Source organism: Macaca mulatta, chromosome 7 (genome assembly GCF_049350105.2).
Source record: "Macaca mulatta isolate MMU2019108-1 chromosome 7, T2T-MMU8v2.0, whole genome shotgun sequence".
Lineage (NCBI taxonomy): Eukaryota > Metazoa > Chordata > Mammalia > Primates > Cercopithecidae > Macaca > Macaca mulatta.
The window spans coordinates 46,533,801-46,561,523 of NC_133412.1; positions in this window are offsets into that span (position 1 = coordinate 46,533,801).

The following is a 27,723-nucleotide window of genomic DNA, read 5'->3' on the forward strand; positions in this document are numbered from 1 at the left end:
AAGTTTTGACAATTATGAATAAAAGCTGATGTAAACGTTCATGTGCAGGTTTTTGTGTGGACAGAAGTTTTCAACTCCTTTGGGTAAATCCCAAGGAGCATGATTGCTGAATCACAGGTAACATGGTTTGGATATGTGTCCCCTCTAAATCTCATGTTGAAATGTGATTCCCAATGTTGGATATGGGGCTTGGTGGGAGGTGACTGGATCACGGGGGCAGATCTCTTGTGAATGGTTTAGCACGATCCCTTTGGTGATAAGTGAGTTCTTGCTCAGTTAGTTCACGTGAGATCTGGCTGTTTAAAAGTCTGGGACCTCCCCTCCTTGCTCTCTTGCTCCCACTCTTGCCATGTGATATGCTGGCTCTCTGTCACTTTGTGCCATGATAAGAAGCTCCCTCAGGCCATCACCAGAAGTAGATGTTTGCACCACACTTCCTGTACAGCCCGTGGAACAAGGGGGCCAATTAAACCTCTTTTCTTTATAAATTACCCAGCCTCAGGTACTTCTTTAGAGCAATGCAAGAATGGACTAATACAACATGGTAAGAGTATGCTTAGCTGTGCAGGAAATTGCCTTCCAAAGCGGCTGTACTATTTTTGCATTCCCACCCAATGAATGAGAGTTTCTGTTACTTCACATACTGACCAGCATTTAGTGTTGTTAGTATTCTGCATTTTGGCCTTTCTAGTAGGTGTGTAGTGATATCTTATTGTTATGCTCTATTGCTTTTTAGCCTTATTTTGCGATATAAATTCACATGTTTTATAGTTGTAAAAAATAATGCAGAGAGATCTAGCTAAATGTACCCTCTCCCTATTTCACCCAAATGTAGTATTTACATTAGAGTACAATATAACAGCCAAAATATAGATATTGGCACAAGATACAGAACATTTCCATCATCACAAAAATCTCTCATGTTGCTGTTTTATAGCCACACCACTTCCCCCTTCCTTGTCTAACCGCTCGTAATCACTATTCTGTTCTCCATTTCCATAATTTTGTCATTTCAAGAATGTTGCATGAATGGCATCATACAGTACATAATCTTTTGGGACTGATTTTTTTCACTTATCTTAATTCTCTGGAGATTTATCAAGATTTTTGCATGTACCAACTCATTCCTTGTTATTGCTGAGTGGTACTCCACAGTTTAACCATTTACTTGTTTAAGAATTTCTGGATTGTTTCCATGTCTTGGCTATTAGAAAAGAAAAGCTGCTGACAGAATGGGAGAAGATATTTGCAAATTATGTATCTGATACAGATTATATATAATCTGACATTCATTTACAGGTGTTTGTGTGAACATAAGTTTTCATTTCTCTGGGATAAATGCCCAGGAGTGCAACTATTGTGTTGTGTGGCAGTTGCATATTCAGTCTTATAAGAAACTGCCCACTCTTTTCCAGAGTGGCTGTACCATTTAACATAACCACCAGCAATGTGTGAGTTTCTGTGAAACCTCACCAGTATTTCGTGTTAGCACCATCATTTAACATTTATTTATTTTAAAGTGTATAATTTAATGGTTTTTAGTATATTCACAAGTTTTTAGTATAGTCACAAAGTTGTATGACCATTAAATCTAATTCCAGAATGTTTCATCACCCACCAAACTCTACCCATTAGCAATTACTCCCCATTCCTCTGTCTTACAGCCTCTGGCAACCACTGGTGATACTGTTCTGTCTCTATGGATTTGCCTATTCTGGACATTTCATGCAATGCAATGTAATGTAATGCAATCATACAATATAATGTAATGCAATCATACGATATGTATTCTTTTGTGACTGGCTTCTTTCACTTAGCATAATATTTCAAAGTTCATCCGTATTGTAGCATATGTCTATTTTTTATGCAGCTATGTCTATTTTTATGACTAATATTTCACTGTATAGATATTCATTTTGTAAATGAATTCATCAGTTGATGGGCACTTGAGTTGTTCCCACTTTTTGGCTATTAGGAATAATGCAGCTGTGAACATTTACAAACACATTTTTGTGTGGACACATGTTTTATATTTGCTTGGATGTGTATCAAGATGTGGAAATTCTGGGTCGTGTGTAACTTTTTGGGAGACTACCCAACTGTTTTCCAAAGGGACTGAATCACTTTACATTCCTGCCAGCAATGTACAATGGTTTCAATTTTTCCACACCCTCCCCGACATTTGTCATCTTCTGTCTTTTTTATTATTGTGGATGTTAAATGGTATCTTGTATTTCTCTAATAACAAGTGATGTTGAGCATCTTTTTAAGTGCCTGTTGGCCATTTCTATCTCTTCTTCGGAAGAACATTTACTTATATCCTTTGCCTATTTTTAGTTGAGTTATCTTTTTATTATTGAGTTGTAAGAATTCTGGATACTGGTTCTGTGTCAGATATATAATTTGTAAATATTTTCTCCCATTCTGTCAGTTGTCTTTTCGCTTTCTTAATGGTATTGGTTGTGGAACAAAGTTGTTAATTTTGAGGTACTATAATTTATCAACATTTCCTTTTGCTACATGTGCTTTGGTGTCATATCCAAGAAAAAATTTCCAAATTCAAGGTCTGTAATTCAATGTGACTAGTGTCACCTTGTAAGAAGAGGAAAATGTCATGTAAAGACAGAGACATGCAGACATCACACCATGTGATAACAGAGGGAGAGATTGGAGTGATGCAACCGCACACCAAGGAATGCCAAGAATCAACAGCTACCAGAAGAAGTAAGAATGAGGAAAGGAAGGATTCCACACAGTCTTAAGGGACAATGGCCCTGCTGATACCTTGATTTTGGAATTCTAGCCCCCAGAACTGTAAGAGGATAATTTCTGTTGATTAAAGCCATCTGGTTTGTGCTACTTTGTTATGGCAACCCTAGGAAACTAATACTGTCATGATGCTCCTTTTCATATGTTGCTTAATTCTGTGTGCTGAAATTTATTATGGATTCTTGCATGTATTAATGAGGGATATTGGCCTATAGTTTTCTTTTTGTTTTTGTACTGTCCTTCTCTGGTTTTGGTATCAGGATAATATTAGCTTTGTCAAATGAATTGAGGAGTATTCTTCTCTCCTCTATTTTATGGAAGAGATTTTGTAAACTGGTGTTAATTCTTCTTTCAACATTTGGTAGAATCATTGCCAGTGAACCATCTGGGCCTGGAGGTTTCTGTTTTGAGAGTTTTACCTTTATAAATTCAATTTTCTTAATAGTTTTAGGGCTATTCAAATTATTTTATGTTAGGTGAGATGTAACTGTTCACGTTTTTGAGGAATTGGTCTATTACATCCCACTTCTCAAATTTATGTTTTTAAAAGTTGTTCATAATATTCCTTTTTATCTTTTTGATGTTTACAGTCTTTAGTGATATAACTTGTTTCATTCCTGGTACTAATTTGTATCTTTCTTCTTTTTACCATTTTCAGTCATGCTAGAGGCTTGTGGATTTTATTGATCTTTTCAAAGAACAAACCAATAACAATTTGTCTCCTTAATTTTTCTTTATTGTTTTCTGTGTTAAATTTTATTGATTTCTGCTCTTTATCATTTCATTCCTTCTGCTTGCTTTGGGGATTTTGCTCTTTTTCTCTAGGTTCTTGGTGTTAGATTTTTTTCTCTTTTCTAATGTATGAATTTAACACTATACATTTTCTTATGAGCATTGTTTTTGCCATGGCCTATAACTTTTGATATGCTGTATTCTGTCTTCCTTCAATTTAATGTATTTTTCATTCTATTTCATGATGTTGAACTTTTTGTGTGCCTATTGGCCACGTGTACATTTTCCTCTTTGAGACTTCCTCTTTGGCCCACGGATTATTTTAAAGTATGTTATATAGTTTCTAAGTGTTGGGGGAGTTTACTGTAATCCTTTCATCACTGATTTCTAGTTTGATTCTATTGCAGTCAGAGAAAAAACTATATATGATTTAATTCTTTTAAAATTGTTAAGGTTTGTTTATGATCCAGGATATGGTATGTGTATATATATACACCATATATTCTGTTGGTTGGAAGACTTTATAAATGTTAATTAGATCCTATTGTCTGTTGTTGATTTATTCCGTAACCTTTCTGATTTTCTATCAGTTATGGAAAGAGAAGTGTTAAGGTCTCCAACTATAATTGTGGATTTGTGAATTTTCTCCTTTCAGTTCTATCAGTTTTTGCTTCACATACTTTGCAGGTCCATTGTTTATTGCATATACATTTAGGATTGTTATGTCTTTCCGATGGACTGAACATTTAATCCTTGTATAATACGGATTTATGCCTCTGATAATTTTCTTTGTTATGAATTCTACCTTATTTGATAGTAATATAGCCATTCTTGCTTTCCTTTGATTAGTGTTTACTTGATATATTGTTTTTTATCCTTTTACTTTCAACCTGCCTATATCATTATGTTTGAAGTGAGTCTCTTGTAGAAAGTGTAACCTGGGTCATGTTTCATAATTCACTCTGTAATCTCTGTCTTTTAATTAGACCACTTAACTTTAGTATAATTACTGGCATATCAGGGTTCATGTATGCTATTTTTTTGTTGTTGTTTCATGTTTGTTCTCTCTGATTTTTATTTCTCTGTTTTCTCTTTCCTGCCCACCAGAGGATTACTTGAATATTTTTGGAATTTTATTTTTATTTATTTATGTTTTATTTGAATGTATCTCTCTGTATAGATTTGTAGCAGTTACTCTAGGTAGCCTATTACATATATATAACTTAAGACAGTGTACTGGTGTCATCATTTAACAGTTTGAGTTAAGAGTAGAAACCTTACCTCTCTTTAGATCCCTTTATCCTCTCTGATTTAGAATTGTCTTAACTGTTTCCTCTACATACATTTAGAACCACATCAGACAGGATTGTAAATTTTGATTTAACATCAAACGTAATTTAGAAAACACAAAAGAAAAGAAAAATCTATTGTATCTACTCACATTTTTGCTCTAGCCATTATTTTCTTTTTTCTTTATGTTTCACGACTCCTTGCTTTATGATTTATTTCTCATCTTAGAGAACTTCTTTATCCATTCTTTTAGGGTAGGTCTTCTAGTGACAAATTCCCTTAGCTTTCCTTTGTCTGAAAATATCTTCATTTACTCTTTATTCCTGAAGGATGTTTTTACATGATATAGGGTTCCAGGTTGATCTTTCCTTTCATCAACTGAAAAATGTTGTGCTACTTTTTCCCCTGCCTTCATGGTTTTTGATGAGAGATCCACTGTCATTTCTATTGCTTTTTCTTATTGGTAAGATGTAATCTCTCTCTCACTGTTTTCAAGGGTTTTTTTCCTCTGACTTTAATTTTCAGAAGTTTGGATATAATGTGCCTTGGTATGGATTTCTTTGTATTTATCCTGCTTGAGATTTGCTCAGCTTCTGGAATCTGTAGGTTTATGCCTTTTGCCAAATTTAGACACTGTATCCATTCTTTTGAGGACTTTTTCAACTCTTTCCTTTTCTCCTCTTTTTATGAAGCTCTGGTGACATGAATGGTAGATCTTTCATTATAGCCCCTTGGGTCCGTGAGGCTCATTCCATTCATTTTTACCCCCAATCTTTTCCCAGCTTATTTTTTCTTTATTTATCAGATTGGGTAATTTCTATAGTTCTGTCTTCAAGGATACTTACTGTTTCACCTGTTCTCTCCATCCTTCTGTTGAGCACATCCACTAGGCCTTTTATTTCAATTATTGTATTTTTCAGTTCTAAAATTTCCATTTGGTACTTTTTTTTTTTTTTTTTTTTTTTTTTTTTTTGTGAGATGGAATCTCTCTTTGTTGCCCAGGCTGGAGTGCAGTGGCACAATCTCAGCTCATTGCAACCTCTGCCTCCCGAGTTCAAGTGATTCTCCTGCTTCAGCCTCCTAAGTGTCTGGGACTACAGGCACATGCCACCATATCCAGCTGATTTTTGTATTTTTAGTAGAGACGGGTTTCACCACATTGGCCAGGCTGCTCTCGAACTCCTGACCTCATGATCCACCCACCTTGGCCTCCCAAATGCTGGGATTACAGGTGTGAGCCACTGCACTCGGCCTGGTACTTCTTTATATCTCCTAATTCTTCGGTAAGACTCTATTTTTTGGTGGTGGTGGGGGGGACGTTTTTATACTCTTTAATGGATTTCAAACTTGTTTGTAATTCTTCACTGAAGCATTTTTATGATGGCTGATTTAAAATCTTCGTCATATAATTTAACATCTCTGTCATCTTGGTGTTGACATCTACTGATTATTTTCTCCGTTGGGTAGTGGTAAAAATCCTGGCTCACCATTAGGGCTCCTCTGATACTACTGTAGTGGTTACGGGGAGGAATGGCTCATTAAGGCTGGGTGGGGGTGAAAGTGTAGGCTTTTCACCTGGTCTTCACTAATATAAAGTGGAGAATTCATACATCCAACAGAGATGAAAGTCCTGTATCCCGGCCGGGCGCGGTGGCTCAAGCCTGTAATCCCAGCACTTTGGGAGGCCGAGACGAGCGGATCACGAGGTCAGGAGATCGAGACCATCCTGGCTAACACAGTGAAACCCCGTCTCTACTAAAAAATACAAAAAACTAGCCGGGCGAGGTGGCGGGTGCCTGTAGTCCCAGCTACTCGGGAGACTGAGGCAGGAGACTGGCATGAACCCGGGAGGCGGAGCTTGCAGTGAGCTGAGATCCGGCCACTGCACTCCAGCCTGGGCGACAGAGCAAGACTCCGTCTCAAAAAAAAAAAAAAAAAAAAAGAAAGTCCTGTATCCCTACTCAGCCTTCTCCAACACACCCTTACAGCTTGGAGAGTATGGAAATCTAGGCTCCCAACTTGGCTTTTGCTAGTGGGGATGGAGATTGGATTGGGGTCACAGTTTTTCTGTAGAGTTTGGCTGGAATAGAATAGTTACTGTCTAAAAGTTTTCTGTGTTGTCTCCGATCGCTCTCTCAATCCTTTGGTTAGAGGGAAGAGGCTTTTGTTGGGGATTTTATGTCTGTGCCTGTTCATGTTTCTGGGTTGTTAGCTTCTCTAGCTCCAAGTTTGGGATATATGAGGCTAAAAGAAAATTCAGAGAATGCACCACCATGTCATTCCTTGGGTTCAGAGGTCTTCAGCCAGTTTGGCTTTTTTTATTCGCCTTTTACAGTTATCTTATATTTGTTTTATATATAATATGCAGAACTTTTATTTGTATTTTGGAGATTGTACTTTATTCTTAAGACAATGAACATATTTTGAAAGATTTTAAACATTTTTTGCAAGTCACTTTAAATGACTTCAGTGTAGATAAAGGATAGGAAGGAGCAAGACTGAAAGTAGGGGCCAATTAGGAGCCTGTCATAAAAATCTGGTGAAAGATGATGATCTCCTGGACTTGGATAGTGACAGAGGAGATGGAAATAAGTAGTAAATTTGAGAGATATTTAGGAATTAAGAACCAAGAATTTGGTGATTATTTTGTTACTGTAGGTAGTTAGACATGAACAGGGTAGGAAAGCCCTCTCCTGACCCCACCAGGAATGTCAGGTGACCATTAGGTGATGGTCAGGTGGTTGTTAAACTGTCTCTCTAAAATAATAATTGGTTGCAACCAGTGCCGGGGAAAGGCATTCTCCCAATAGATAGAAAAAAACCTGACACTGATGATCAGCAAACTTCCCAGTAAAGTCTCAGGAGTTGGGCAAGTGGGCTCAAGTATGTGCACTAAGAGGCAACATGATGGAGCTTAAACACTCGACCGGTAAGGGAAAAACGCCTCAATTGAGTATATGTACAACTTCAGTAATCACACTTCGTATGTGGCCCCTCCCAAGTGCTAGCAGGCCACTGCACGTGTGCATGACTCACCCCAAGAGAAGAATCAAGGAAGGAGGAAAGAAGACCCCAAAGTCATGGCAGTGTATAAAACCCCAAGTCAAGGGCTGATGAAGGCACTTGGATCTCTCAAGTTTTCTGCTTGGCCCTCTTACAAGTTTACTTCCTTTCATTCCTGCTCTAAAAGTTTTTCATAAATGTTCGCTCATGCTCTAAAACTTGCCTCAGTCTCCCCTTTTGCCTTCTGTTCCCTGGTTGAATTCTTTCTTCTGAGGAGGCAAGAATTGAGGTTGCTGGAGACCCATATGATTCACTGCTACTAACAATTTGATGTGCAAGATAAAGCGGTCAGGAATAACTTCTATGTTTCTGACGAGCTACTTTGTGGGTGGTAGTGTACCTTGTCTTTTTTATAGCATGTATCATAATTGTATTATAATTTTATAGTTATTTATATGATTATTTGTTTAATGTTTGTCTCTCTTTACCAGATTGTAAGTCTATACAGAAAGGAGTCATAAGAATTTTGTTCACTGCTATACTCTCAGCAGCTAGCACAATGTCTGGCCTGTAATTATATGCTCAATAAATATTAATGCATTATGATATATTTAAAAGGGGAAGCATGCTTGTGGAGAAGATGATTTTAGAAATTTTGTTTTTGAAGGTATTAAAGTTGCCTATGAGACATATCCAGTTAGATACACTAGTCTGGACCTTAAGAGATGGACAGATAACGATTTTGGAACTATCTGGAAGCTAAATGGAAATTTAAGCCATTGCAATGGAGACATTCTTTATAGAGTGTACAGAGAAAAGCAGAAGACCTAGAACCAAGCTTTAAATATCTCTAATTTAGAGAGAAAAATGAAGAAAAGCACCTACCAAAGTGACCAAGTAAGAATAGCTAGAAAAGTGCTTAAAAACATTAAAACATTTGAAATATTTCTCCTATATTTAACCACACCAGGAAAAGTGTGGTTAAATAGATGTCAAACGAAGAAAGAGTGTTTAAAAAAGAGGGAGGATTTGACACTGTTGTAACTCAAAAATCAAACAAGATAAAGACTAAAAATCATCCACTGGATTAGTGCAAAAATGACTTTGATGGCGTTGGAGAGAAGCCATATTGGAACAATGAGTTAAGGTAAGAAAATGGAGACAAAAAGTAGAGACAATTCTTGAAATATTTAAGTGACTAGAATGAGAGAAAAAGGTGATGGGGGTGGGGGGAATGTAAAGCCCAGGGAGAATATTAGTTTGTTATTTTCAGATAGGTGAGACTGAGAGGTGAAGCCAGCTGAACTTCTAGGTCAGGTGGGGACTTGGAGAACTTTTCCGTCTTACAAGAGGATTGTAAAATGCACCAATCAGTACTCTGTAGCTAGAATTGTAAAATGCACCAATCAGTGCTCTGTGGCTAGCTAGAGGTTTATAAAAGGTACCACCAATACATTGTAAAATGCACCAATCAGCTCTTTGTGGCTAGCTAGAGGTTTATGAAATGGACCAATCAGCACACTGTAAAATGGACCAGTCAGTGCTCTGTAAAGTGGATTAATCAGCACTCTGTAAAATGGACCAATCAGCAGGACATGGGCGGGGACAGGAGAATAAAAGCTAGCCTCCCCGGCCAGCGCCTGCAACCCGTTTGGGTCCCCTTCTTCGCTGTGGGAGCTTTGTTTTTTTGCTCTGCACAGTAAAACTTGCTGCTGCTCACTCTTTAGGTCCGCATCTAGAGCTGTAACATCGCAAAGGTCCGTGGCTTCATTCTTTAAGTCAGAGAGACCATGACCCCACCTGAAGGAACCAACTCTGGACACAAGACTAGACCATGTTTAGCAGCTGATGAAAAAGAGCCAGTAGAAAAGGAGAGGTTGAAGATGGGGTGCAGAGAGTGTAATAGGAGGGAAGGAGAAGAAATGAATTCAAATAAAGGTAAGCCTGAAGGTTTGGAAGCTAAAAATGAAGGAATTCCAGATTGTAGCTTCTAAACATTTTTTTTTAATGATGTAGAAATTGAGGATATCTGTTTAGATTAAGTTATAAGGTTTAAAAAAAGACAGCATATATAGAGGGCCTAGCATGTAGTAGGTGCTTAATAAATAGTAGCTTTGTGTTACTTGCAGTTTTAGAAAGGTTTTGTGTGATTAAAGCATTAGTACAGTATAATGTGATTTGAGAACATTTAAAATATTTTCTCTATAGATCTGCCAAAGTGCTTGAAACTCAACTTTGAGAAAATGGTTACATTGGATTAAAGCATTGTAAAATACTGCTTTATCTGCTTTATATGTTCGTATTTTGGTGAGATGCATTATTTTATTTATTATTTCAATAGTTTTTGGAGTACAGGTGGTTTTTGGTTACGTGGATAAGTTCTATAGCAGTGAATTCTGAGATTTTAGTGCACTCGTCACCCAAGCAGTGTACACTGTACCCAATATGTAATCTTTTATCCCTAACTCCCCTCCATGTCCCGCTCCCCTTGGAGTCCCCAAAGTCCATTACATTATTCTATATGTCTTCACGTCCTCACAGCTTAACTCCCACTTATAAATGAGAACATAAGGCATTTGGTTTTCCCATTCCTGAGTTAATTCATTTAGAATAGTGGCCTCCAGCTCCATTCAGGTTGCTGCAAAAGACGTTATTTTGTTCCTTTTATGGCTGAGTAGTATTCCATGGTGTATGTATGCCACATTTTCTTTATTTACTTGGCACTTAGGTTGGTTTTACATCTTTGCAATTGCACATTTTGCTGCGGTATACATGCATGTGCATGTGTCTTTTTCATATAAGGACTTTTTTTCCATTAGGTAGATGCCCAGTAGTGAGATTGCTGGATCAAATGTTAGATCTACTTTTAGTTCTTTAAGGAATCGCCATACTGTTTTCCACAGTGGTTGTACTAAATTACATTCCCAGCAGCAGTGTAGAAGTGTTCCCTTTTCACCACATTCACACCAATATCTATTCACACCAATATCTATTGTCTTTTAACTTTTTAATTATGGCCATTTTAAAAACAAAAAATAATTTTGGCCATTCTTTCTGGAGTAAGGTGGTATCTCACTGTGGTTTTAATTTGCATTTCCCTGATCATTAGTGATGCTGAGCATTTTTCCATACATTTGTTGGCTATTTGTATACCTTCCTTTGAGAAATGGCTATTCATGTCCTTTGACCACTTTTAGATGGGATTCTTTTTTTTCTTGAATGCAATATTTTAAAATGCAGCCAACTTCTTGTTTAGTTCCTACTTAAAACCCCTTAAAAGGGTTTTTTAAACAGACAAATAAAAATGGTATATAATTATCATGTATAACATATTTTGAAATATATAAATGTGGAAGAGTTAAATTGAGGTAATTAAGATGTGCATTACCTCACACACTTCTCATTTTTTTGAGATGAGAACACTTAAAATCTACTCTCTTAGCAATTTTCAAGTATGTAACACATTATTGTTTAAATCCCCTTTGATGCTTTCCTGCAGGTTCAGCCTTGCCCCAGTCCCTTCCTCTTCTGTTTTTTGAATTTGTGAAGGATTAGTGTTAATTCGTGCTTAACGTTTACGTAGAATTCACCAGTGAAGCCATCTGGTCCTGAACCTTTCTTTCTTGAGAGGTTTTTGGTTACTGATTCAATCTCCTGGCTTACTAGATGTCTGTCAAGATTTTTATAGCTTCAAGTCTTACGGTTAAGTCTTTAATCCATCCTGAGTTAATTTTGTGTATATGGTAAGAGATAAAGATCCAGTTTCATTCTTCTGCATATGACTAGCCACTTTTTCCAATACCATTTATTGAGTAGAGTATCCCTTCCTCCATTTGTTGAAGTTGGTTGTTAGGGGTGTGGTGGTATTTCTGGGTTCTCTATTCTGTTATTTTTGCTTAGTACTGCTTTGGCTATTTGGACTCTTCTTTGGTTCCACATGAATTTTAGAATTGTTTTTTCTAATTCTGTGGAAAATGATGTTGGTGGTTTGACAGAAATTTCATTAAATCTGTAGATTGCTTTGGGCAGTATAGTCACTTTATCAATATTGCTTCTTTCTACCTATGAGCATGGGATGTTTCTCCATTTGTTTGTGTGACAATTTCTTTCATCAATATTTTGAGATTCTCCTTGTAGAGGTCTTTTGCCTCCTTGGTTAAATGTATTTCTAGATATTGTAATTTTTTGTGGCCATTGTAAAGGGGACTGAGTTCTCGATTTGGTTCTTAGCTTGAGCATTGTTGGTGTATAGCAATGCAGCTGATTTTTGTGCATTAATTTGGATCCTGAAACTTTACGGAAGTTGTTTATCAGGTCTAGAAGTCTTTTGGAGGAATCTTTGGTTTCCTAGTTTGGTATAAGTTTATGTCATTCAGCAAAAAAAGATACATTGACTTCCTCTTTTTCTATGTGGGTACCTCTTTTTATTTCTTTTTCTTGCCTGATTGCTCTGGCTAAGACTTCCAGTTCTATATTGAATAGGAGTGGTGAGAATGGATATCTTTGCCTTGTTTCAACTCTCAGGAGAAATCCTTTCAACTTTTCCCTGTTCAGTATGATGTTGGTTGTGGGTTTCTCATAGATGGCACTTATTATTTTGAAGTTTGTTCCTTCAATGCCCAGTGTGTTGAGAGTTTTTCTTATGAAGGGATATTGGATTTTATCAATGCTTTTTCTGCATTTATTGAGATGATCATATGGTTTTTGTTTTTAATTCTGTTTATGTTGTGAATCACATTTATTGATTTGCATATGTTAAACCATCCTTGCAATCCCTGGAATACTTATCGTGATGAATAATCTTTTCATTTTATTTTATTCCTTTATTTTTTTGAGACAGGGTCTCTCTCTATCCTAGGTTGAAGTGCAGTGGCTCAATCAGGGCTCACAACAGTCTTGACTTCGTGGGCTCAAGTGCTTCTCTTGCTTTAGCCCCCCAACTAGCTGGGACTATAGGCATGTGCCACCACATCCAGCTAATTTTTTTGAATTTTAGTAGAGATGAGGTCTCACTATGTTGTCCAGGCTGGTCTTGACCTCCTGAGCTCAAGCAATCCTTTCGCCTTGGACTTTCAAAGTGCTGGGATTACAGGCGTGAGCCACTGTGCCTGGCTATGATGAATGATCTTTTTGTGTGCTTTTAGATTTGCTTTGTTAGTCTTTTGTTGAGGATTTTGCCTCTATGTTTATTACAGATGTTGGCCTGCAGTTTTCTTTTTTTGTTGTGTCTTTGCCAGATTTTGGTATCAGAATGATACTGGTTTTATAAAGTGAGTTAGGGGAATCCCTCCTCTTTGATTTTGTGAATTGTTTCGATAAGATTGGTACCAGCTCTTCTTTGTATGTCTACTAGAATTTGGCTGGGACTCCCTCTGGTCCTGAGCTTTTTTTTGCTTGGTAGATGTTTTTATTACTGATTCAATTTCATAACTCGTTACTGGTCTGTTCAGGATTTCAACTTCTTCTGGGTTCAATCTTGGAGGCTGTATGTTTCCAGGAATTTAACCGTGTCCTCTAGGTTTTCTAGTTTGTGTGCATACAGATGTTCATAGGAGTTTCTGAGGATCTTTAGTATTTCTGTGGTTTCAGTTGTTGTGTCATCTTTGTAAATTCTGACTGCTTATTTGGATCTTCTTTCTTGATTTCTTGGTTAATGTAGCTAGTGGTGTATCGATTTTGTTTATTCTTTCAAAGAATCAACTGTTCATTTTATTGACCCTATGTATGATATTTTTTTGTCTCAATTTCATTTAGTTCTGCTCTTATCTTTGTGATTTCTTCTGCTGGCTTAGGGTTTGGTTTGTTCTTATTTTTCTAGTTCCTTGAAGTGCAACAGTAAGTTGTTAATTTGAAGTCTTTTTGTCTTTTTGATGTAGGCATTTGGCACTCTAAACTTCCCTCTTAACACTTTTTCTTTTTTTTTTTTTTTGCTGTATCCCAGAGGTTTTGGTATGTTGTGTCTCTGTTTTCCTTTGTTTCCAAAAAAAAAAAAAAAAGTTTATTTCTGCTTTAATTTCATTGTTTAGCCAGAAGTTGTTCAGGAACAAGTTGTTTAGTTTTCATGTACCTGTGTGGTTTTCAGAGTTCCTCTTGGTATTGATTTCTAATTTTATTCCACTGTGGTATGAGAAGGTGCTTAATATAATTTTGATTTTTCAAAAATTATTGAGACTTTTTTCAATGATGAAACAGATGGCAAATTTTAGAGAATGTTCTGTGCACAGATGAGAAAAATGTATATTCTGCAGTTGAGTGGGATGTTCTGTAAATGTCTATTAGGTCTATTTCCTCAAGAGTCCAATTTAAGTCCAGAGTTTCTTTGTTAGTTTTCTGCCTCAATGATCTGTCAGTGGGATGTTGAAGTCACCCACTATTATTGTGTGGCTGTCTATCTCTTTTCTTAGGTCTAGTAGTATTTGTTTTATAAATCTGCATATATGTTGGGCATATATACATTTAGGATAGTTAAATTTTCTTGTTGAATTGAACCTTTATCATTATGTAATGTTCTTTTGCATATTTTTAACTGTTGGTTTAAAGCTGATTTTATCTGATACAAGACTAGCAACTCCTGTGCTTTTGTTTTCCATTTCCATGCTACGTCTTCATCCACCCTTTTACTTTGAGCCTGTGGATGTCATTACACTTTAGGTGGATCTCTTGGAGGCAGCAAATGGTTAGGTCTTGTTTTTTCATCCAATTTGCCAATCTGTATCTTTTAAGTGGAGCATTTATAGGCTGTTTACATTCAAACTTAATATTGACGTGTGAGATTTTGTTCCTGTCATGGTGGTGGTATCGCTTTGTAGTCTTAATTTTGTAATTGCTTTATAGGTACTGTGAACTTTGTACTTAGATGTGCTTTTATGGTAGCCAGTATTGTCCTTCTGTTTCCATGTTTAGACCTCCCTTGAGCATATCTCGTAAATCCGGTCTGGTGGTGAAGAATTTCCTTAGCATTTGATTATCTGGGATATAATTTCTCCTTTGTTTATAAAGTTTAGTTTGACAGGATATTAAATTTTTGGCTGGCATTTGTTTGCTTTTAAAAGGCTAAAAATAGGCACTCCCAATCTTTTCTGCTTGTACAGTTTCTGTGGAGAAGTCCACAGTCAGTCTGTTAAAGGCAGCTAGGTCAAAGGACCAAATGTGAGTGTCATTACACACTAGGTGGGTGTCCTGGAGGCGGCAGATGGTTGGCTCTTATTTTTTTCATCCAGTTTGCCAATCTGTATCTTTTAAGTGGTGGATTTAGGCCGTTTACATTCAAGGTTAATCTTGTAATGACACCATATTTGGCCCTTTTCTCTGGCTGCCTTTAAAGTTTTTTCTTTAATGTTGACCTTGGCCTTGGTGATTTTCATCTTTTGTGGTTTCTTGCAGGTGTTATCTGAATTTCTTATATCTGGTTGTCTACCTCTCTATCAAGAATAGGGAAATTTTTCTGAATTATTCCTTCAAATTTGTTTTCCAAGTTGCTTACTTTTTCTTCTTTTATTTCAGAAATGCCCATAAGTCATAGGTTTGGTTATTTTACATAATTCTGTATTTCTTAAAGGCTTCATTTATTTTTAAAATTCTTTTATTTTGAAAGCCTGTTCTTTGAGCTCTGAAATTCTTTTTTTCTAATTCTTGGTTGAGTTAGATAGTTTGTCAGGTCCTTTTTAGTTGTCATATTTTCTTAGCCTTTTATTTTAATCTATTTGCATTAGAAAAGTATTGATCATTAACATTTACAAAATATTTTAAAATTTTTGAATTCATATAATCCAAAACAGAAGGAAAAATATCATGATCTTCTTAATATTAAAATATAATATGATTGATCAACAAAATGGCAAACTCTCTTCACTGCACAGAAACAATAATACAAGCAGAAACTGTCAGAGCCAACTGTATCAGAATTCTGGATAACAAAATTTTATAGCAATTAAGTAAAAGTGCTGAATCAGTAAAAAGGCAACTTTTAAATGGTGGGGAAGTTTTGTGGTGTTTTGACTTTTCCCTGCTCCACCCCCTCCTTAGCTCAGCCGTGGTTTTGAAGATGGCAGTTCACATTGCCAGTGAGGGACCCTGTTTCCTGATTCCAGAGGGAACACAGAAGACCTTATTCTAACTTATGTAAGGACTCACTGAATGACTGATATGAGGTGTCCTTGTGTGTTATGCTTAACTCAGAACTCATCAGGTGGAAAAGCAGTAGGCACTGCTCAAAAACATTGTAAGACAAATGAAAAACATACAGCACAACCTGGGGTAAAAGACAAAATAAGCCACCTAAAGCCTGGGAGGAAAAGACAGGAAGAATGTCTTTGAAAAATTAGGACATTCAAAAATGCCTGTGTATTTTGGTGAATCTAGAAAAAGATACACATGCTCAGAAAGGACCTGAGAGGACCCTAAACTTTCACTCTGACTGATCTCTAGGTTCAGCACAAACAGGAAGTGAAGGCTAAGTCAGAGTTGATGTTTAGCTTGGCTAAGTGTTGAAGGAGTGCCACTGCACAGAGCTAATCTGCAAAGAATAGAAGTGGTTTTTAAATGTTTTTGTTTGTTTTTAGCTCCTGGCACTTAAGAAAATCTGTGTCAAAACACTAGTTAAACACAAGCCAAAGAAACATAGACTTTAGTCACTAAATATGACAAGAAATACAGCCTTTGCAAAAATAATCTGGAAAAGTCACTAAACAATGACTGACTTCAGCCTTCAACAATAAAAAAAATGACAAATCCTGGGAAAGGAAATATCTGATTTCCATAGTTACCATATCATAATAGTCAAATGTTGAGTTTTCAACAAAAACCACAAGACATACAAAGAAATAGTAAGTCCAGACATTGGACTTACTAGACAAAGAATTTATGTCAACTGTCTTGAATATGCTCTAAGAATGAAAGGAAACCATGGACAAAGAACTAAAGGAACCTATTAAGTAAGAAGAAAATGGGAATATCAACAAAGAAATTCTGGAGCTGAAAAGTGCAATAACAAATAATATATTCACTAGAAGGATTCAACAGCAGATTTGATTAGGCAGAATAATGAATCAGTGAACTTGAAGATAGGATTACTGATATTACCCAAGTCTGAGTAGAGTAGAAAGGAAAAAAAGAAGAGGTGAACAGAGCCTAAGGGACCCATGGGACACCATTAAGTGTACCAACATATGCATTTTTGGAGTCCCAGCATACAAGAGAAGTAGATAGACTATTTGAAAAAATAATGTCTGCAGACTCCCAAAATGTGATGAAAGATATGAATCTTCATGTCCAAGAAGCTCAATAACTCTAAGCAAGATAAACTCAAAGAGATCTGCACTGACGTACATTATAATCCAATTGTTGAAAGGAAAAGACAAACAGAAAAATCTTAAAAGCAGCAAGGGAGAAGTGACTCATTATATACAAGCGTATATAACTAAGGTTATCAGGTATTTCTCATCAGAAAACATGGAGCCAGAAGGCAATGGGTTGACATATTTAAATGCCAAAAGTAAACAAAAACAACACCTGTAATTCTATACTCAGCAGAACCATTCTTTGAAAATAAAGGAGAAATTAAGACATTCACTGATAAACAAAACCTGAGGGAGTTTACCAGTAGACCTGACTTATAAGAAATACTGGGAGTTCTTCCAGCTGAAATTAAAGGACACTAGACAGTAACTCAAAGCTGTATGTAAAACATGTTGATCTGTAGTAAGGGTAACTATATAGGTAGATATAAAAGTCAGCATTATTATATTTTTAGTTTCTGACTCTATTTTTATTTCTTACTTAATGAAAGACAAATGCATTTAAAATCAGTCATTAGCTACACAATGTATAAAGATATAATTTGTGACAATGACAATATCATAAAGGGGCAGAGACAGAGCTGTATAGGAGCAGAGTTTTTGTATGAAGTTAAGTTGGTATCAATTCAAACTAGATTGCTACAAATTTAAGATGTTAAGTATTATCCTTCTTATAACCATTAAGAAAATATCCAGAAAGTATGCACAAAAGGAAATGAGCCAGGAATCAATAGTGTTCACTACAAAAAAAATCAGCTAAACACAAAATGAGACAAGAATAGAGGAATAGAGGAAATGAGAGACAAAGGTATATAAGGCGTACAGAAAACAAAAATAATGGCAGAAGTAAATCCTTCTTTATCAGTAATTAATTTACATGTAAATGAGTTAAATTCTCCAGCCACAAGGCAGAGGTTTGTAGAATGAATGAAAACAAATAAACAGGACTAAACTATATGGTGTCTAAAAGAGGTTCACTTTAGATCCAAAGACACAAATAGATTGAAAGTGAAAAAAATATGAAAAAATATGAGGCAAGGGGATGTTCAAGGAATTAAAATAACATGTCCAAAGACACCAATCCTAAGTGATGGTAGAGATAACAGTATAAACTACAGTTTCTGATTTCCAGTCCATTACTGTTTCTGCCATCTAATTTTAAACTCCCTTATTTTCCTACAATGGGTTTTCCCTTCCCCAATTTTTATTCATAGTATACACATAACATAAGGAAAAATTTACAATCATACCCTTGCCTCAATACAAATATTTCTCTTTAGTTTCTTTAGTCCTTGCTTATCTGCATACATTATTGCAAACCAAATTATACTGCTCATATTGCAATGCTGCCTTTCCGTCAAGTACAAATTATTGTGTCACTACTTAATAATTTTTAATGTTTACATAATACTCTATTGAGTTTACATGTTATTATATACTTCACCAATCCCTAATTATTAGAAATTAGGTTTTCCTAGTTTTAAAAATAATACAACTGTATGGATCATTTTTAATAGTTTGACTTCTTTTTAAAAATAATTTCTTAGGATTAAACTCCTGGAGAAGGGTTAAATCATGATCTTTAATATGCTTTTCCACGTTATTTTCTAATTAGGTTATACTTAACCTTTCCGCTATTATAAATCTACTACCCCTGACCATAAGAATAAGGTTTAAGACCTCCTAATCATATTTTAATATTTAATAATGGCCACAATATAGCAGAATAGAAATATTTTTTAAAATGCAGGGAAAACAACTCATTTCATTTTTGCATTTTCACTGTTAACCTTTGTACATATTATCATCCTTTTAAACTTTCACTCATAGATAATGATAGTGATTAATTCTTTTAGATAGAATAACTATAATTAGTTTCATATACATATTAGCTGTTACTATAGCAAAACTTATCCAGAATAGAGTTAAAAGAATATTGTTGAATCTCTAATAGTATTCTGATTTTTCAATTTAAATTCCTGATTAAAATAGCAATTTCAAAGTTAGAACAGTAAGATAATTCAGAATAATATATAAATAGTATGAAATGTTAATTCATCTGTATCTCAGCTTATTATTTTAGATAGCTAAATTTATCTGTAATTTCATGGCAAAACTAAAAAGTCATGCCTAAATGTTGGACTTTTTGGACTATTTCATAAAAAATTAATTTTCCAGATAACCAAATATTATGCCTTTAAGCACATACTTTTGGCATTTTGAGGACATTTTACTCTTAAGCAAAGTATATTGAACACTTTCTCTGCCTTAATAAAAAAGTATTCTGAACGGAAGTTGATCTTTCCTTGACTCAGGACTTCATCATCATTTTAAACAATGTGTTATGTGGGATTATAATAGTACCTGAAAAGCTAATAATAATATGTGAAGCTAGTAAGATGTAAAGGCTTTTTACAACCATGCTAAGCAGTTCCAGTATGCTTTACTTTTGGGGAGCATTTGTTAATATTCTTATTTATGTTTTCTCCCCATCATGTAATGCTTCCACCTCCAATTACCTCTCTGCTGTTTGTTTCAGAAATGGGCTGGGCTAGGAAACCCAGATAACAGAGTGAGAGTTATGTGTGAAATTAAGAGCAAATGGGTTTTTATCTTTGGTAGAGTTCTCTTAAAACATTTTTTTTTTTAATAAAACCATTCCTATCTGTTCGTCACTGCTCATGATTAGGTATAGAGCCAGACCTCAGACCATCTTTCCTTCCTTACAACGTGGATAACCATGTGTGCTGCTCAGAGTTCTGCCTACTGAGAGAATTTCTCTTCACCACTGCCTTTCAGAGCCACCTAGGAGGGGGATTTGTAGTAGTCTTCTAAGTCTGCCATAATAACGTACCACAAACGGGGTGGCTTAGATAACAGCAGTGGATTATTTCACAGTTCTGGAGACAAGAAGTCCAAAATGAAGATGTGGGCGGGGTTGGTCTCTTCTAAGGGCTGTGAGGGAAGGATCTGTTCCATGTCTCTTCCTGAGCTCCTCTGCACTAGCTTCTTGGGGGTTGCTGGCAAGCTTGACATTCTTTGGCTTATAGAATCATCACCCTGATCTCTGCCTTCCTCTTCACGTGGCATCCTCCCTGTGTGCGTGTGTGTGTGTCCAAATTTCCCCTTTTCATAAGGATGCCAGTCATTTTGGATTAGGGCCCAATCTAATGGCCCAATTTTAACTTGATTACTTCTGTAAATATCCTATCTCCAAATAAAGTCACATTCTGAGGCACTGGGGTTTAGGAATCCACAATATCTCTTTTGAGGGACACAGTTCAACACACAACAGGACAGTGGCTGCCTACTTCTGGCTGGTGCCGGTATACGGAGCTGTAAAGAAGACCTGTGTTTTTCTTCCTTCATTAATTATCTTAGGGAACTCCCCAGCAAAGACAGAGGCAGGGCTGTAGGGGAGGCTGAGCCACCTGCTCATGGAATTTCCTTAGGCATTTCAGACCTGCTTGGGCTGGGTCTAATGTAAATTGTTTCCATTTTGTTGGGGGATACTGCTGTCCTTATCCAGTTTTATGCTTTTTGGATCATAATCCATTCATTGTGGATGGTTCATGGTCAGACTTCTAGTCACTGCCAGGGCCCGTCACAGGCCAGGCTCTGCGCTTCCAATGGAGGTTACTGTGGGCAGAGGATGGTGCAGCTTTACTTCAAAGTTTGTGTGGTCTGCTGAGTGCTTCTTACTGTGTTTGCCAACCACTGTGTAGCATCTCGGGCACCACAGACTCTTACAGTATCATCGGATCCACTGAGTCCTAAGGTACAAGAGTTAGGGCAGCTCATACAGAACCCTGGACCTGCGACAGAATCCTTGCTTATTCAAAATGGACAACATTACTTTTATTTTTAAATTTTAAAGTAATTATAGGTTTGCATGAAGTCGCAAAGAAATGTATGGAGAAGTTCTGTCCACCTTTCCTCCACCCTCCCCCAGTGTTGACATCTGGTGTAACTATAGTACAATATCAAGGTAAGAAATCGACATTGGTAGAATCCACAGCACTTATTCAGATTTCATCCATTATATGAGTACTCATTTGATTGTGTGTCTGTATGTGTGTATGAGGATGGGATATATAGCTCTATGTATTTCTATCACATGTATACCTTCATGTAACCACTACCACAATCAAGATGCTTAACTCTGTTATCACCGCAAGATTCCCTCGCAATACCTCTTTACAGCCATAGCTACCTTCTCCCCTCCCCCATCCGTAACCCTTACAACTACAAATCTGTTATCTCTATACTTTTATTATTTCACAAATGCTATGTAAATGGAACCATGCAGTATGTATCCTCTTGAGGTTGGCTTTTTTTTTTTTTTTTTTTCACTCAGCATAGTTCCTTGAGATTCATCCAAATTGTTGCATGTATCAATAGTTTGTTTCTTTTTGTTGTTGCGTAGTATTCCACAGTATGGATTTACCAGTTTGTTTAACCATTCTTTAGTTGAAGAACGTTTGGGTAGTTTCCAGGATTGAGCTATTACAAATCAAACTGCTATTAACATTTGGGTGCAGGTTTTTGTGTGAATATAAATGTTTTTTCATTTCTCTGAAGTAAATGCCCAAGACTGCAATTGTTGGGTTGTACGGTAGTTGCATGTTTTATTTTCCAGAGGGGCTATACCATTTTACATTCCCACCAACAGTGCATAAGTGATCAATTTCTCTACATCTTGGCCAGCATTTGCTGTCATTATTTCTATTTTAATCATTCTGCTGTGTGTGTAGTGATAGCTCATTGTGGTCTTAATTTCTGTTTCCCTCTTGGCTAATGATAAAAAACATCTTTTCTTTTTTCTTTTTTTTTTGGGGGGGGGACACCACAGCTCACTGCAGCCTCAACTTCGCGGGCTAAGGTGATTCTCCCACCTCAGCTTCCTGAGGAGCTGGGATTACAGGTGCACACCACCATGCCAAGATAATAGTATTTTTTGTAGAGATGGGGTTTTGCAGTGTTGCCCAGGCTGGTCTCAAACTCCTAGACTCAAGTGATCTGTTGCCTTGGTTTTCCAAAGTGGTGGAATTACAGGTGTGAGCCACTGTGCCCGGCCATGAACATGTTTTCATGTGTTTATTTTACCCCTTTCTGTCCTCTTTGGTGAAGTGTCACTTGGATTGGTTTTTTTTTAGTGTTGAACTTTGAAAGTTTTTTATTTTTTTAGGCACAAATTTTTGGTCAAATATGAGATTTTGAAATTTTTTTCCCAGTCCATAATTGTCTTTTCATTATCTTAATAGGGTTTTAAATATTGCTTTACATTTTGATGAAGTCCAATTTTTCCATTTTTTTGTTTTATAGATGTGCTTTTAGTGTTATGTCTAAGAACTCTCTGCCTAGTTCTTTTAGAGTTTTCCATTTTCCATTTAGGTCCGTGATTCATTTTGAGTTCATTTGTATAATGTATAGGATTTCGTCAAAGTTTTTTTTCCCCCCAACATGGATGTCCAGTTGCTTCAGCATCATTTTTTTGTTTATTTATTTTGAGACAGAGTCTTGCTGTGTCACCCAGGCTGGAGTGCAGTGACACGATCTCAGCTCACTGCAAGGTCCGCCTCCCGGGTTCACACCATTCTCCTGCCTCAGCCTCCCGAGTAGCTGGGACTACATTCACCCGCCACCAGGCCCGGCTAATTTTTTGTATTTTTAGTAGAGATGGGGTTTCACCGTATTAGGCAGGATGGTCTCGATCTCCTGACCTCGTGATCCGCCCGCCTCAGCCTCCCAAAGTGCTGGGATTACAGGTGTGAGCCACCGCGCCCGGCTTCAGCATCATTTATTAAAAAGGCTCTCCTTCTTGATTTGAAACGCTATTGCTATTTTTCTAAAGATTAATTGGGTATATTCGTGTACACCTATTTCTAGGTCCTTCATTGGTCTATGCAACTATCCTTCTCCAAGTACCACTTTTGATCACTATACTTACATAGTAAGCCTTAGCACAGGGAGAAGTGATTCCCCCCACCTTATTCTTCTTTTCAAAATAGTTTTGACAATTCTAGAGTCATTCCCTTCTACATAAGTTTTAGAATAAGCTTGTCTATGTCTACAAAAACAACCTTGCTGAAATTTTGATAGGAATTGTGTTAAACATATAGATCAGTTTGGGGGAACCTGGCATTTTCACTAGGTAAGTCTTCCAATCCATGAACACAGCATGTCTCTCCAAGTATTTGAGTCCTCTTTGATTTTTCATCAGCAGTTTGTGATTTTCATTGTACGATCCTGTACCTAAGAATTTCATTATCTTTGGAGTGATTGTAAATACTATTGAGTTTTTAATATTTGTTTTCCTGTTCATTGTTAGTATATAGAAATGGAATTGATTTTTTGTGTTGGTCTTGTATCCTTTGACCTTACTATACTTGCTTATTAGTTCTAAGAGGATTTTGGAGATTTATTTCTCAGGATTTTCTTCATAGGCAATCATGTCATGGGAAAGCCTTACTTTAACCCACTAAATAGGTTGTAGCAGCGTGTCCAACTGTTACATGGGTTGCCTCCAAGATCCAAAGAGGCCACCCTGCTTTGTGCCTTCCCCTTTATGGTGGCAGGAAAATTATGTCTTACTTTAAAGAAGATATTCCAATATCTACCAGACCCTTGAACTCCTTGGAACTTCACTGATGTGATAGGCCACTGAGCTTTGGGAGGAATTATTTCCAACTGGTGGCTGACGTGTCATAAGGCATCTAGGGCGCTTGCTACATTCCACTTGCAAGTCCAATAGGCATTCTGTCACCAAAGCAGTGGACCTGCATGATGTCCTTTGGGATATCAAGATGATCAGGATACTTCTGGACTGTAGTATTATAATGTTCTATAGTCCCTGCTACGTGAAGGTGAACTGCTTCTCATTTTTTTCTTTAACTAACAGAGAAGAGGGAAAATCCATTTGTTTTGTCAACACAGCTACGGAGCTAGGGGCTGTGTTCATTTGCTCCAGTAAAGATACCATCTGGAATTTCTGCAAGTGATGTCACCATCTGATTATGTGTGATGATCAGCTGTTATCATCCACAATTCATCAAGCTTTTTGCACTGGCCAAAGATAAAAACCATCATTGCATTTGGGTAGCAATGGGAACCACCGTGCTTGCATCTTTCAGGTCTGTGATGGTGGCACTAATCTCTGCAGTTCCAGGGATGTGGTGTTGCTGTTAGTTTACTCTCTCAGTGGGAGTTGCAATTATAGAGGCTTTCGTTTAAACCTCCCTAGTTATACTTAAGACCCACCCTTGGCAGGCAGTGGCATTTTAGGTATCTGTGGGTTAGCATCACTCAGGAACAGTCTCTCTAACAACCCTTAGAAGATATGGGTATTCTCTTTTCCATAGTGCTCAGTCACTCTGTTAGATGACTCTGAAGAAGACCTAGGGGAGATTCACACGATCATGTTGCAGAGTCCTTCCTAAAAAATATGTGGTCTGTTTTTCGGCCAAATAACTTGTGATCTGTGGACTAGCTTAGGTCTAGGACCTTAGTAAGAGGATGTAAATCATCATATTCAAATCAGATTTCTGTTCCTCCAGACCCAGAGTTTTCCTGCATGTACATGTTAAGCAGCCTTTTAGTAGACTGCCTACTGGGTCACATTTTGGGATCCAGCAATTAATTAGCCATTGCCACAGATCCATGCAGGCCAAAGCCCTTTGTTTACCACTCCATCCCTGTGATTATTGTGATAATTGTGCCCACTTGGTCTGTAATATTAGAGCACTGCCATCTGGCCTCTGCTACTTCAGATTCTCACTGTACCCACTGTGAACAAAGAATCTAATTTCATAATCTCTCACTAGTGTCATCACCTTGGAGAGCACAACCAAGGCAAAACTCTTCAAGGATGCTGGCATCTCCCTCTTCAAGGTACCTTGGTGAAGGGAGTGTCTTCCAGGCTATCCCAGGGCATATAGTTGATGAAGAAGGGATGCTAAGCAGATTGCACAAAACAGATCCTTGTGAATCTTTGGATCTTTTATGCATCCTAGGGGAATTTTTCCTATCTCTGGATCTTTGGGCCCTTTCTATGTGCCAGGAATCTTGTCATTACCCAAAGACCAGTATTAAACTTGCTGCTAACCTTTGTGGTGACCAGGAAAAGGGTACAAATGGAGGGTTACATACATATATTTGTAAATCAGGGTAAAAAACAAAATGTTTTGTCCTCCTACCTTGAAAAATATTACAATTTAGAGTGTTCATACTTAGGATTCTCAGAGAAACTTTGGAACTCCACTCTGGAACACGGTGGCACTGCTCCATGAGGAAGGGCCTGGGAGAGGAGCAGGTCTAAGGACAGCATTGGTCACTGTTGAGTTCAGGCTTCATTTAGAGAATCTGGCAAACTATTTATGCCCCTCTCCAGTGCTTAAGCCATTACATTAATTCCTGAACTTGACTGAGTGCACCCAAGTTAGTGAATTCAGCTGCTTCTAGGGGTGTATTAGGACCAGTGGATCCCAAGGTCGTGTGCCTATTGTCACACCTCCTTTATCATAAAATGGGTACTTTAGTCCAGGGTGATGTTATATAGGATCCCCTTTTGTAAAGCAGGCATGTGTAAGCCCTCAGATGGTAATGTTAGATAGAAAACAAAAGTGGATACAGTGGATACGTTGCATAGAGAAGAAAAAAAATACAATGGATAGAGAAGAAAAACCCATATCCAAAGAAGATGCCAATCCCGAGATGGATGAATCCACTGCTTCCTGCATGATGGAGGGGTTTCATGTGATTAGCTGGCTGCTCTATTCCAGAGATGGCACCCTGTTGATGGCTCGGGTCCGATCTATGTAGCTCTACAATCACTCAGTCAGTAGTGGCAATAATTAGATAAATTTTGGTAAGAGAAAGCTTATGTTGTTGGGCTAACACATGGTCTCACCCCTGCCACTCTGGTTACTCCATTCTTGGAATCATTTTATAAGCATCGAGGTAGCCAAAGACAGAGGCTAGCTGACAGACACTGGATGTATCATCTTATTTACTGGTTTTTTAGTATCTCCTCTGAAGTGGATCCTCTCAGTTAGGCATTGATGGAGAGACAAAGTTCCACAAGCTTGTGCCCACCCTCACAGGTCATCTACATGTCTCTTTCTCACATCTCCTAGTCTCTACTCTTGCTCCTTTTAGTTCATTTGTCACTATACGGGAGTCCATGTATATCCTTACTTAAGGTTATTACTCCCTCCATATAAAATTGATGATTAAGTGTTCTTCTTAAAGCTCTACGTTTTGGAAAGATTTCTTCTCCCCTCCCACACCACCCAATATTGTACTTTAGATACAACAGATGTACTGCAGCAATAGTCCTTATTGGCTCATGCCAATATGCCAGCCTGACCCATTCATAAATTAGACCCAGGTGGTTTCTTCCTCCGTTATCTTATTTTACAAGGTTTGAGCTAAGGTGTTGATGCAATGAATGGGGGAGTCTTGGAGGTTTGGGTCACCTGTTTATGTAGCTTTTTTGTGCCCAGGGTATTCATGAATATGATCGTCTCCTGCATCTTGGTTAGGTTTGTCTTTTGCCCTCTAGCACAATTCCTGAAAATTTTCTGCTGCTTTTTCACCATATCTAATTAACAGGATGTTTTATCATTATGGTGGATGAGCACAGTATTCTGTGCAATGTAAAAATGATCAAAGTCCCTGTGGACTATATTGTAACAGAGAACAAGAGAGATAACACAGCCCTGGGGTGAGACGATGAATGTGTATCTCTGTTCTTTCCATATATATTATGTTCATTTGTCCTTCTTTATTGATGGAGATTTTAAAAATTACATTTGCCCAAACATTAGATCTGTTGTAATAAACATGTAGCAGCTGGCATGGCAGCTGTAATTGGAGCACCACTTGGTTGAGTTTTCAGTAGTACATCATTATCCTCCACCATCTGTTTATGTTTTGCAGGAACCATACGAGTGAATTGAATTGGAAGTGTGATGGGAATTATCACCCCAACATCCTTTAAATTTTGTAGAATGACTTAGCAAATGCTCAAAGATTCATTATTTCTATTGATTTGCCATCTTGGTTGTTGAGGGAGGATGCTAACTTAGGAGCTTTCACTTGCCCTTCCTATATAATGACTCTAATGCCCCAGGTCAGGAAAACAATGTGAGGACTAAGAGTTGCTAAGAAAATCCATGTCAATTATATACTCAATATTGGGGAAATCACCAGAAGGGGATGTTATGGACCCTTTAGAACCACTGTGAGATAGACTTGAGCAAGGACTCAATTCATCACCATGCAGGGCCAGGACTAGGGTGAGGCAAATGAGCACCTAGCATGCAAGTTTTAAGGAAATACTCACAGGTGCCAAACCTGCACTTGCACAACCCTGAGAGTGAGTGCCTCCTCAAATGTTGTGACCTTGGCACCTTGTTTGTCTCACCCTAGTCCTGGTCCTACATTCAAGTATAAAGATATTGCACATCCCAGTACCTCCTCTGCCTCTTATATCTCATCCAAACCATAGGAGAGTCAATAATCATGAAGCTTCAGCAGACCATGGGTTGTGACCACTCCGCTTGTTACCATCGAGGAGATGCTGTGGCCGTCTGACTGAAAGATTCAGTTCCAGAATCCCATCCCAAGAGGA